The sequence below is a fragment of the Zea mays genome, chromosome 3, assembly GCF_902167145.1.
Source record: "Zea mays cultivar B73 chromosome 3, Zm-B73-REFERENCE-NAM-5.0, whole genome shotgun sequence".
NCBI classification, from domain to species: Eukaryota; Viridiplantae; Streptophyta; class Magnoliopsida; order Poales; family Poaceae; genus Zea; species Zea mays.
This window is the reverse complement of record NC_050098.1, coordinates 70401746-70413013: the sequence shown is the minus strand read 5'-3', so window position 1 is coordinate 70413013 and position 11268 is coordinate 70401746.

The window sequence follows — 11268 nt, the reverse complement described above, 5'->3', positions numbered from 1 at the left end:
CCCCATTATATGTGCATAACAAGCCAAGGTATGACTTTTAAGGTGGGTTGCACTTACTTAGGATCTTGAGCTCCAACTTTGGTGTACTCTTCCCAACTTAAGTCACATGTGATGATGGGCTTACTTGTGTAGTCTTGAGTGAAAACCCTAAGTAACACCTGGGGTGTTACATCGCATATATGAGATGCACCCGACTTTGTCCCTTAAAACTGGGTGTGACAGAAGAAGGCCGAGCTGGGCCGGACGCTGGAATATCTGGGTGTGCGTGGGAGAAGAAATGGAGGGAGGGCAGAATAACATGCTGAGAAGAAGAACAATTTAATTAATGAGCTGGCGCATCGTTCTGTTCGGACAGCGCGGGGCTCCAAATTTTACGTAAAATCAGAAGTTTTTTTATTTTCATATTCACTTATGCGAGTGATCCAAACATATCCAAATTCGCCAGCAAACGAGATTAGTTAATCCAAAAGTTCATGAAACCTTTTTAACTGTTTAGATTATGGAAATGAATACGACATCAAACTCGAGCTATTTTTCTGAAGTCGCATTCACGCTCAAAACCAATCTAAATAGCACCGGACTCGGCATTTTTGAAGGTCACTAAAGTCCGAGCTTCACGAAATATTTTGGGCAGTCGTCTATATTCGCCGTTAAGCGTATAGTAACACCTGGGGTGTTACACTTGTCTTTATACTTATATAGTGTAGATTGAAACTTAGTCATTGCGGTAGAGATAGCAACACTTAGACAAAACCTAGTTTGCACATTCTAGTTTGATTATTTGCATATGTTTTGCTCTAAGGATTTATTTGTGGCCTAGTTTAGTGAAAGTTTTAGAAGTCCTAATTCACCCCCTCTTAGGCGTCACCTGATTCCTTCAATTGGTATCAGAGCCTGGTTTGGCTCATCTGAAACGCTTTAGCTTCACCGCTAAAAGAGCTGACGCTTTTTTAGAGGAAGGGATGGATACCCATAGGCCACCACACTTCGACGGCACTAACTTCCCATATTATAGTGCTAGAATGGCATGTTACCTAGAGGTCGTTGATCTAGGTGTTTGGAGAGTCACACGTGACGGGATGAAACCTCCCAAGAATCCCGAAAAATCCACCATGAGTGAGGAAAAAGAAATTCATTTAAATGTTAGAGCCAAAAATTGCTTGTATGAATCTCTTAGCATGGATATTTTTAATCAAGTATTTACATTGAAAACTGCTAATGAGATTTGGCTAAAATTACATGAGCTCCATGACGGCACATCAAATGTCCGTGAGCAAAAACATTGCCTAGTCTTAAATGAGTATAATTCTTTTATTATGAAAGATAATGAGCTTGTTAGAGATATGTATTCTCGTTTGAATCTAATCATCAATGAGCTCAACTCTATTGGCATAAATAAGCTAGGTGATGCGGACATTGTGAGGAAGATTATCTCCCTGCTACCACAACAAAGATATGGGAGCATCATCACTATTCTTCACAACATGGAGGACTTGAGTACAATGACCCTGACCATCGTGATTGGAAAAATCGCGGCCTTTGAAATGTCACGAAAAATGTGTCGGGGAGAGGAGCCAACTTCCTCAAGGCCATATGCTTTTGCATGTGATGAAAGGAAGGGTAAAAAGAAGGCTCCCACTCCAAGTTTCTCAAGTGAAGAAGAGGAAGAAGAAGAAAGTGATGGTGGTGAAGATAATCAACCATCAACATCATCCTCCGAGGACGAAGAAACAATCTAACGCATTGGAAAGGTAATGGGGATGATCCGCAAGATTAATCTAATGGGTGTGTCCCTGTAGGTAGAAGATCTTCTCTTTAACATTGACAGGAAAAAGCAAAAAAAACAAAGAGGATACTTCGCATGCGGGGAGAAAGGCCACTTCAGGGACAGCTATCCAACTATGGTCGAACCCAAAAAGGAGAGGAGCAAAGGCAAGGTGCTAACAAGTGTCAAAACTTGGGATGATTCTTCAAGCGAAGATGAACCTTCAAGGACGCGCAGCCACCGGTCCTCATCAGGCTCATCACGCTCATCACGCAAATGCCTTATGGCAAGAGGTAAAATGAGCATTCCATCCTCTAGTGATGAAAGTAGTAGTGATGATGAAGGTGAGGGAAAGCCCTCTATAGATGAGCTTGCGGAAGCCATTAAATTTTTCTAGGATGTTTGCACTAAGCAAAAGGCTCAACTTAGAACCTTGAAAAGTAAGTTGATTAGATCCCAAAGTTATTATAAATGTTTGCTAGAAAAATTTGAAACATTTGCAAATTTAAACTATGAGCTATCAACTAAAATTGAGCAATTAGAAACTAGTGCTCCATCCACAGCTACCGATGATGGCCTCATTAAAAAGAATGAAAAACTTAAGGCTAAGTTAGCTAGCTCCCAAGAAGCTATTGAAAATTTGCTAGGCAAAATGGAAATTCTTAGCATTCACAATAATGAGCTAACTAATAAGCTAGAAAACATTGGTAGCACCCCAGAAGTATCTTTGGTTGAAATACCTGAAATTATTAAGAAAGATGCTTCTACTTCCTGCTTTGATTTAATTGATGATTCTAACCCCTGCAACCAAGTACTTGTGAAGAATATTGTTGTAGAAACATGTTCGAATAAGGTTGCAAAGGTGAGAGCACCTAGAGGGGTGGTGAATAGGTGATCCTGGGAAACTTGAAACTTAATCCACAAAAACTTGATTAGGCGTTAGCACAATAATGCCAAGTGGCTTAGAGAGGAGTCTCAACAAAACACAACAACCACAAGAGATCAATCACAGAGATGGCACAGTGGTTTATCCCGTGGTTCGGCCAAGACCAACGCTTGCCTACTCCACGTTGTGGCGTCCCAACGGACGAGGGTTGCAATCAACCCCTTTCAAGCGGTCCAAAGACCCACTTGAATACCACGGTGTTTTGCTTGCTTTACTATATCCCGTTTGCGAGAAATCTCCACACTTTGGAGCCTCTCGCCCTTACACTTGAAGTTCACAAAGAAGGACAGAGTAAGGGAGGGATGAGCAACACACTCAAGACAAGAAATCACAGCAACACCACGCACACAAGTCGCAACAAGAGCTCACAACACAACTCAACGAGTTCACAACTCAACTAGAGCTCTAATTGCTATTGCAAGGAATCAAATGCGCGGAATCGATGTCTTAGTGCTTAGGAATGCTTAGAGAATGCTTGATGTACTCCTCCATGCGCCTAGGGGTCCCTTTTATAGCCCCAAGGCAGCTAGGAGCCGTTGAGTGCATTCCAGGAAGGCATTTCTTGCCTTCTGTCGACTGGCGCACCGGACAGTCCGGTGCATCACCGGACAATGTCCGGTGCGGATCTCTTTCCTTATTTGGCGAAGCCGACCGTTGGCGCCTTGGAGCCGTTGGCGCACCGGACAGTCCGGTGCCTCCTTCTAGCCGTTGGCTCGGCCACGCGTCGCACCCGGATTAAGCGGCCGACCGTTGGCCCGGCGACCGTTGGCTCACCGGACACTGTCCGGTGCACACCGGACAGTCCGGTGAATTATAGCCGTACGTCGTTAATTTCTTCTCGAGAGCAGCAAGTTCGCCTGAGCCAGCCTGGGGCACCGGACACTGTCCGGTGCACCACCGGACAGTCCGGTGCACCCAGACAGAGCTGACTTTGGCTGAACAAAGCCATCTCTCTTCCAATTCGATTTATCCTGTTTCCAGTACTTAGACACAATACATTAGTCTCTAAAACAATGTACTAAGTCTGAGAAACATACCTTTATACTTGATTTGTACTTTGTCCACCATTTGACACTTAGGCACTTGTATTGGACACTAAATCACCAAAACACTTAGAAATGGCCCAAGGGCACATTTCCCTTTCAATCTCCCCCTTTTTGGTGATTTATGCCAACACAACATAAAGCAAGTAGAACAAGTATAAAATCAATTCAAATAAGAACTCAAATTTGTTTTGAATCAAATTTGGCATATATGGATCATCCTTTGCCACCACTTGGTTTGTTTTTGCAAATCAAACTCAATTTCCTATCTCTAGGTTAAAAACACTTGTTGAGACATAACAAGAGTTGTTCCAAGAGAAATTGATCAAAGATTTCAAAAACTCCCCCTTTTTCCCATAATTAATCCTTCTCCCCACAAGAGACTAACTTTTGATAATAAGAGCCAAACAAGAGTATTTTGACAAACAAAAACTCTAACTCTACTTTTTCAAAATTTCTCAAGTGGTAGCTGATCCATTTCTTGCTTTGGCCTTATTTTCTCCCCCTTTGGCATCAAGCACCAAAACGGGATCAATTTTGGCCCTTTAACCCCATTGCCTCACCAAAAATCTTCAAATAAGAGTAAAAAGGCAATAAGAGTACAAAGATGAACTCGGAAAAAGTTACTCTTTCATCGGAGTGCAGTGGAAGTCTTGCATGGTCCAAGTCCACCTTTTCCCTTTCAAACCTCCTTTGAGACTTAATTAAGAAAACTCAAACACACAGTTAGTCTCAAAGGGTCAAGTTGTAGCACATCTCCCCCTAAATTTGTTCATCACTTGCAAATAGACTTGTAAGGTCCAGGGAGTGCTTGTACAACTTGAGCACCATAAAGAAACAACAAAATGTTTAAGGAACATGATCAAGGGCATAAACACATGTATGCTATAAATCAATCCAAGTTCCGCGAATCTAAGACATTTAGCTCACTACGCAACTTGCAAAAGGTCTGCTCATCTAAAGGCTTGGTAAAGATATCGGCTAGCTGGTTCTTGGAGCTAACATGAAACACTTCGATATCCCCCTTTTGCTGGTGGTCTCTTAAAAAGTGATGCCGGATGTCTATGTGCTTTGTGCGGCTGTGTTCAACAGGATTGTCCGCCATGCGGATAGCACTCTCATTATCACATAGGAGTGGGACTTTGCTCAGATTGTAGCCAAAGTCCCGGAGGGTTTGCCTCATCCAAAGTAGTTGCGCGCAACACTGTCCTGCGGCAACTTACTCTGCCTCAGCGGTGGATAGGGCAACAGAAGTTTGTTTCTTAGAACTCCACGACACCCGGGACCTTCCTAAGAATTGGCACGTCCCCGATGTACTCTTCCTATTGACCTTACATCCAGCATAGTCAGAGTCTGAATATCCAATCAAGTCAAAGGTAGACCCCTTTGGACACCAGATCCCAAAACAAGGCGTAGCGACTAAATATCTAAGAATTCGCTTCACCGCCACTAAGTGACATTCCCTTGGATCGGATTGAAATCTAGCACACATCCATATGCTAAGCATAATATCCGGTCTACTAGCACATAAATAAAGTAAAGACCCTATCATAGACCGGTATGCCTTTTGATCAACGGACTTACCTCCTTTGTTGAGGTCGGTGTGTCCGTCGGTTCCCATTGGAGTCTTTGCGGGCTTGGCGTCCTTCATCCCAAACCGCTTGATCAAGTCTTGCGTGTACTTCGTTTGGGAGATGAAGGTCCTGTCCTTGAGTTGCTTCACTTGGAACCCAAGGAAGTAGTTCAACTCGCCCATCATCGACATTTCAAATTTCTGAGTCATCACCCTGCTAAACTCTTCACAAGACGTTTGGTTAGTGGAACCAAATATTATGTCATCGACATAAATTTGGCATACAAAAAGTTCACCATCACAAGTCTTAGTAAAAAGAGTTGGATCGGCTTTCCCAACCTTGAAAGCATTAGCAATTAAAAAGTCTCTAAGGCATTCATACCATGCTCTTGGGGCTTGCTTAAGTCCATAGAGCGCCTTAGAGAGCTTACACATGTGGTCGGGATACTGTTCATCCTCGAAGCCAGGGGGTTGCTCCATGTACACCTCCTCCTTGATTGGCCCGTTGAGGAAAGCGCTCTTCACATCCATTTGAAACAACCTGAAGGAATGGTGAGCGGCATATGCTAGCAAAATACGAATGGATTCTAGCCTAGCCACAGGAGCAAAAGTCTCCTCAAAGTCCAAACCGGCGACTTGGGCATAACCTTTTGCCACAAGTCGTGCCTTGTTCCTTGTCACCACCCCGTGCTCGTCTTGTTTGTTGCGGAACACCCACTTGGTTCCCACAACATTTTGCTTGGGACGATGCACAAGTGTCCAAACTTCATTTCTCTTGAAGTTGTTGAGCTCCTCGTGCATGGCCAACACCCAGTCCGGATCTAGCAAGGCCTCTTCTACCCTGAAAGGCTCAATAGAAGAGACAAAAGAGTAATGCTCACAAAAATTAACTAATCGACATCAAGTAGTTACTCCCTTGCTAATATCACCCAAAATCTGGTCGACGGGATGATCCCTTTGAATCATCGCTCGAACTTGAGTTGGAGGTGCCGGTTGTGCTTCTTCCTCCATCACATGAACATATTGTGCTCCCCCTTGATCACACGCTTCTTCTTGATGAACCTGTTCATCGTCTTGAGTTGGGGGATGCACCATTGTTGAGGAGGAAGGTTGATCTCGCTCATTTTGTTCCTGTGGCCGCACATCTCCAATCGCCATGGTGCGTATTGCGGCCGTTGGAACGTCTTCTTCATCTACATCATCAAGATCAACAACTTGCTCTCTTGGAGAGCCATTAGTCTCATCAAATACAACGTCGCTAGAGACTTCAACCAAACCCGATGATTTGTTGAAGACTCTATACGCCTTTGTATTTGAGTCATAACCTAACAAAAACACTTATACGGCTTTGGGAGCAAATTTGGAATTCCTACCCTTCTTCACTAGAATGTAGCATTTACTCCCAAAAACCCGAAAATACGAAACATTGGGTTTGTTACCGGTTAGTAGCTCATATGACGTCTTCTTGAGGAGGCGATGAAGGTAGACCCTGTTGATGGCGTGGCAAGCCGTGTTCACGGCTTCCGACCAAAAGCGCTCGGGAGTCTTGAATTCTCCAAGCATCGTCCTCACCATGTCTATAAGCGTCCTGTTCTTCCTTTCTACCACACCATTTTGCTGTGGTGTGTAGGGAGCGGAGAACTCGTGCTTGATCCCTTCCTCCTCAAGGTACTCTTCCACTTGAAGGTTCTTGAACTCGGACCCATTGTCGCTCCTTATCTTCTTCACCTTGAGCTCAAACTCGTTTTGAGCTCTCCTTAGGAAGCGCTTGAGGGTCCCTTGGGTTTCAGATTTATCCTGCAAAAAGAATACCCAAGTGAAGCGGGAAAAGTCATCAACTATAACAAGACCATACTTACTTCCTCCTATACTTAGATAGGCGACGGGTCCGAAGAGGTCCATGTGAAGCATCTCCAAAGGTCTTGGTGTGGTCATCACATTTTTGGTGTGATGAGAGCTTCCCACTTGTTTGCCTGCTTGACAAGCTGCACAAGGTCTATCTTTTTCGAAATGCACATTAGTTAAACCTATCACGTGTTCTCCCTTTAGAAGCTTGTGGAGGTTCTTCATCCCCACATGTGCTAGACGGCGATGCCACAGCCAGCCCATGCAAGTTCTAGCAATTAAGCATGTATCTACACCAGCCTCTTCTTTTGCAAAATCAACCAAATACAGTTTGCCGTCTAGTACACCCTTAAAAGCTAGTGAACCAACACACCTTCTAAAAACAGACACATCTATATTTGTGAATAGACAATTATATCCCATATTGCATAATTGACTAACTGATAACAAATTATATCCAAGAGACTCAACTAAAAACACATTAGATATAGAGTGCTCGAATGAAATAGCAATTTTACCTATCCCTTTTACCTTGCCTTGGTTCCCATCACCGAATATTATTGAATCTTGGGAATCCTTGTTTTTGACATAGGAGGTGAACATCTTCTTCTCCCCCGTCATATGGTTTGTGCATCCGCTGTCGATAATCCAGCTTGAACCCCCGGATGCATAAACCTGCAAGGCAAATTTAGGCTTGGGTCTTAGGTACCCAACTCTTGTTGGGTCCTACAAGGTTAGTCACAATTGTCTTAGGGACCCAAATGCAAGTTTTATCTCCCTTGCATCTTGCCCCTAACTTCCTAGCAATCACCTTCTTATTCTTTCTACAAATGGCAAATGAAGCATTGCAAGCATGATATATTGTAGAAGGTTCATCAAGTTTCCTAGGAACATTAACAACATTTCTCCTAGGCATATGAACAACATATCTCCTAGATATATCTCTACCATGCATATAGGTAGAACTAGAAGCAAACATGGCATGAGAGTCAAACGCATCATTACAACTCCTATAAGACTTTCTTCTATCATGGTACATAAAAGCATGGTTCTTTTTAGCACTACTAGCCATAGGGGCCTTCCCTTTCTCCTTGGCGGAGATGGGAGCCTTATGGCTTGTTAAGTCCTTGGCTTCCCTCTTGAAGCCAAGTCCATCCTTAATTGAGGGGTGTCTACCAATCGTGTAGGCATCCCTTGCAAATTTTAGCTTGTCAAATTCATTCTTGCTAGTCTTAAGTTGGGCATTAAGACTACCAATTCATCATTCAATTTGGGAATTGAAACTAGGTGTTCACTACAGGCATCAATGTCAAAATCTTTACACCTATTGCAAATCATAACATGTTCTACACAAGAGTTAGATTTACTAGCTATTTCTAGCTTAGCATTCAAATCATCATTTATGCTCCTTAAGCTAGAAATTGTCTCATGGCAAGAAGATAGTTCACAAGAAATCATTTCATTTCTTTTAACTTCTAACGCATGAGATTTTTGTGCCTCTACAAATTTGTCATGCTCTTCATATAAAAGGTCCTCTTGTTTCTCTAAAAGTCTATCCTTTTCATTCAAGGCATCAATCAATTCATTAATCTTATCTATTTTAGTTCAATCCAATCCCTTGAACAAACTAGAGTAATCTATTTCTTCATCACTGGACTCATCATCACTAGAAGAATCATAAGTGGCATTGTTTCGAGTACATACCTTCTTCTCCTTCGCCATGAGGCATGTGTGACGCTCGTTGGGGAAAAGGGATGACTTGTTGAAGGCGGTGGCGGCGAGTCCTTCATTGTCGAAGTCGAATGACGAACAATCCGAGTCCCACTCCTTGCCAAGGTGTGCCTCGCCCTTAGCCTTTTTGTATGTCTTCTTCTTCTCCCTCTTGTTCCCCTGTTCCTGGTCACTATCATTATCGGGACAGTTAGCGATAAAATGACCAATCTTACCACACTTGAAGCATGAGCGCTTCCCCTTTGTCTTGGTCTTGCTTGGCTGTCCCTTGTGACCCTTTAGCGCCATCTTGAAGCGCTTGATGATGAGAGCCATCTCTTCATCATTTAGCCCTGCCGCCTCAACTTGTGCCACCTTGCTAGGTAGTGCCTCCTTGCTTCTTGTTGCTTTAAGAGCAAAGGGTTGAGGCTCATTGATTGGACCATTCAATGCGTCGTCCACGTATCTCACCTCCTTGATCATCATTCGCACGCTCACGAACTTCCCAAGAACTTCTTCGGGCGACATCTTGGTGTACCTAGGATTTTCACGAATATTGTTCACCAGATGTGGATCGAGTACAGTAAAGGACCTTAGCATTAGGCGAACGATGTCGTGGTCCGTCCATCGCGTGCTTCCGTAGCTCCTTATTTTGTTGATGAGCGTCTTGAGCCGGTTGTATGTTTGGGTTGGCTCCTCGCCCCTTATCATTGCAAATCTCCCGAGCTCGCCCTCTACCAACTCCATCTTGGTGAGCAAGGTGACGTCGTTCCCCTCATGAGAGATCTTGAGGGTGTCCCAGATCTTCTTGGCATTGTCCAAGCCGCTCACCTTATGGTACTCGTCCCTGCACAAAGAGGCTAACAACACAGTAGTAGCTTGTGCATTTTTATGAATCTGTTCATTAATAAATATAGGACTATCCGAGCTATCAAATTTCATTCCATTCTCAACAATCTCCCATATACTTGGATGGAGAGAGAACAAGTGACTACGCATTTTGTGACTCCAAAATCCGTAGTCCTCCCCATCAAAGTGTGGAGGTTTGCCAAGAGGGATGGAAAGCAAATGTGCATTTGAGCTATGTGGAATACGAGAGTAATCGAAAGAAAAGTTCGAATTAACCGTCTTTCTTTTGTCGTAGTCGTTGTCGTCGTTATCCTTTTGGGAAGAAGTGGACTCATCGCTGTCATCGTAGTAGATGATCTCCTTGATGCGTCTTGTCTTCTTCTTCTTCCCATCTTTGCGTTTGTGGCCCGAGCCCGAGTCGGTAGGCTTGTCATCCTTCGGCTCGTTGACGAAGGACTCCTTCTCCTTATCGTTGATCGCAATTCCCTTCCCCTTAGGATCCATCTCTTTGGGCGATTAGTCCCTTTGTGAAGAGAACGGCTCTGATACCAATTGAGAGCACCTAGAGGGGGGGTGAATAGGTGATCCTGTGAAACTTGAAACTTAATCCACAAAAACTTGATTAGGCGTTAGCACAATAATGCCAAGTGGCTTAGAGAGGAGTCTCAACAAAACACAACAACCACAAGAGATCAATCACAGAGATGGCACAGTGGTTTATCCCGTGGTTCGGCCAAGACCAACGCTTGCCTACTCCACGTTGTGGCGTCCCAACGGACGAGGGTTGCAATCAACCCCTTTCAAGCGGTCCAAAGACCCGCTTGAATACCACGGTGTTTTGCTTGCTTTACTATATCCCGTTTGCAAGGAATCTCCACACTTTGGAGCCTCTCGCCCTTACACTTGAAGTTCACAAAGAAGCACGGAGTAAGGGAGGGATGAGCAACACACTCAAGACAAGAAATCACAGCAACACCACGCACACAAGTCGCAACAAGAGCTCACAACACAACTCAACGAGTTCACAACTCAACTAGAGCTCTAATTGCTATTGCAAGGAATCAAAAGCGCGGAATTGATGTCTTAGTGCTTAGGAATGCTTAGAGAATGCTTGATGTACTCCTCCATGCGCATAGGGGTCCCTTTTATAGCCCCAAGGCAGCTAGGAGCCGTTGAGTGCATTCCAGGAAGGCATTTCTTGCCTTCTGTCGACTGGCGCACCAGACAGTCCGGTGCACCACCGGACACTGTCCGGTGCGGATCTCTTGCCTTATTTGGCGAAGCCGACCGTTGGCGCCATGGAGCCGTTGGCGCACCAGACACTGTCCGGTGCACACCGGACAGTCCGGTGCCCCCTTCTAGCCGTTGGCTCGGCCACGTGTCGCGCCCGGATTAAGCGGCCGACCGTTGGCCCGGCGACCGTTGGCTCACCGGACACTGTCCGGTGCACACCGGACAGTCCGGTGAATTATATCCGTACGCCGTTAATTTCTTCCCGAGAGCAGCAAGTTCGCCTGAGCCAGCCTGGGGCACCGGA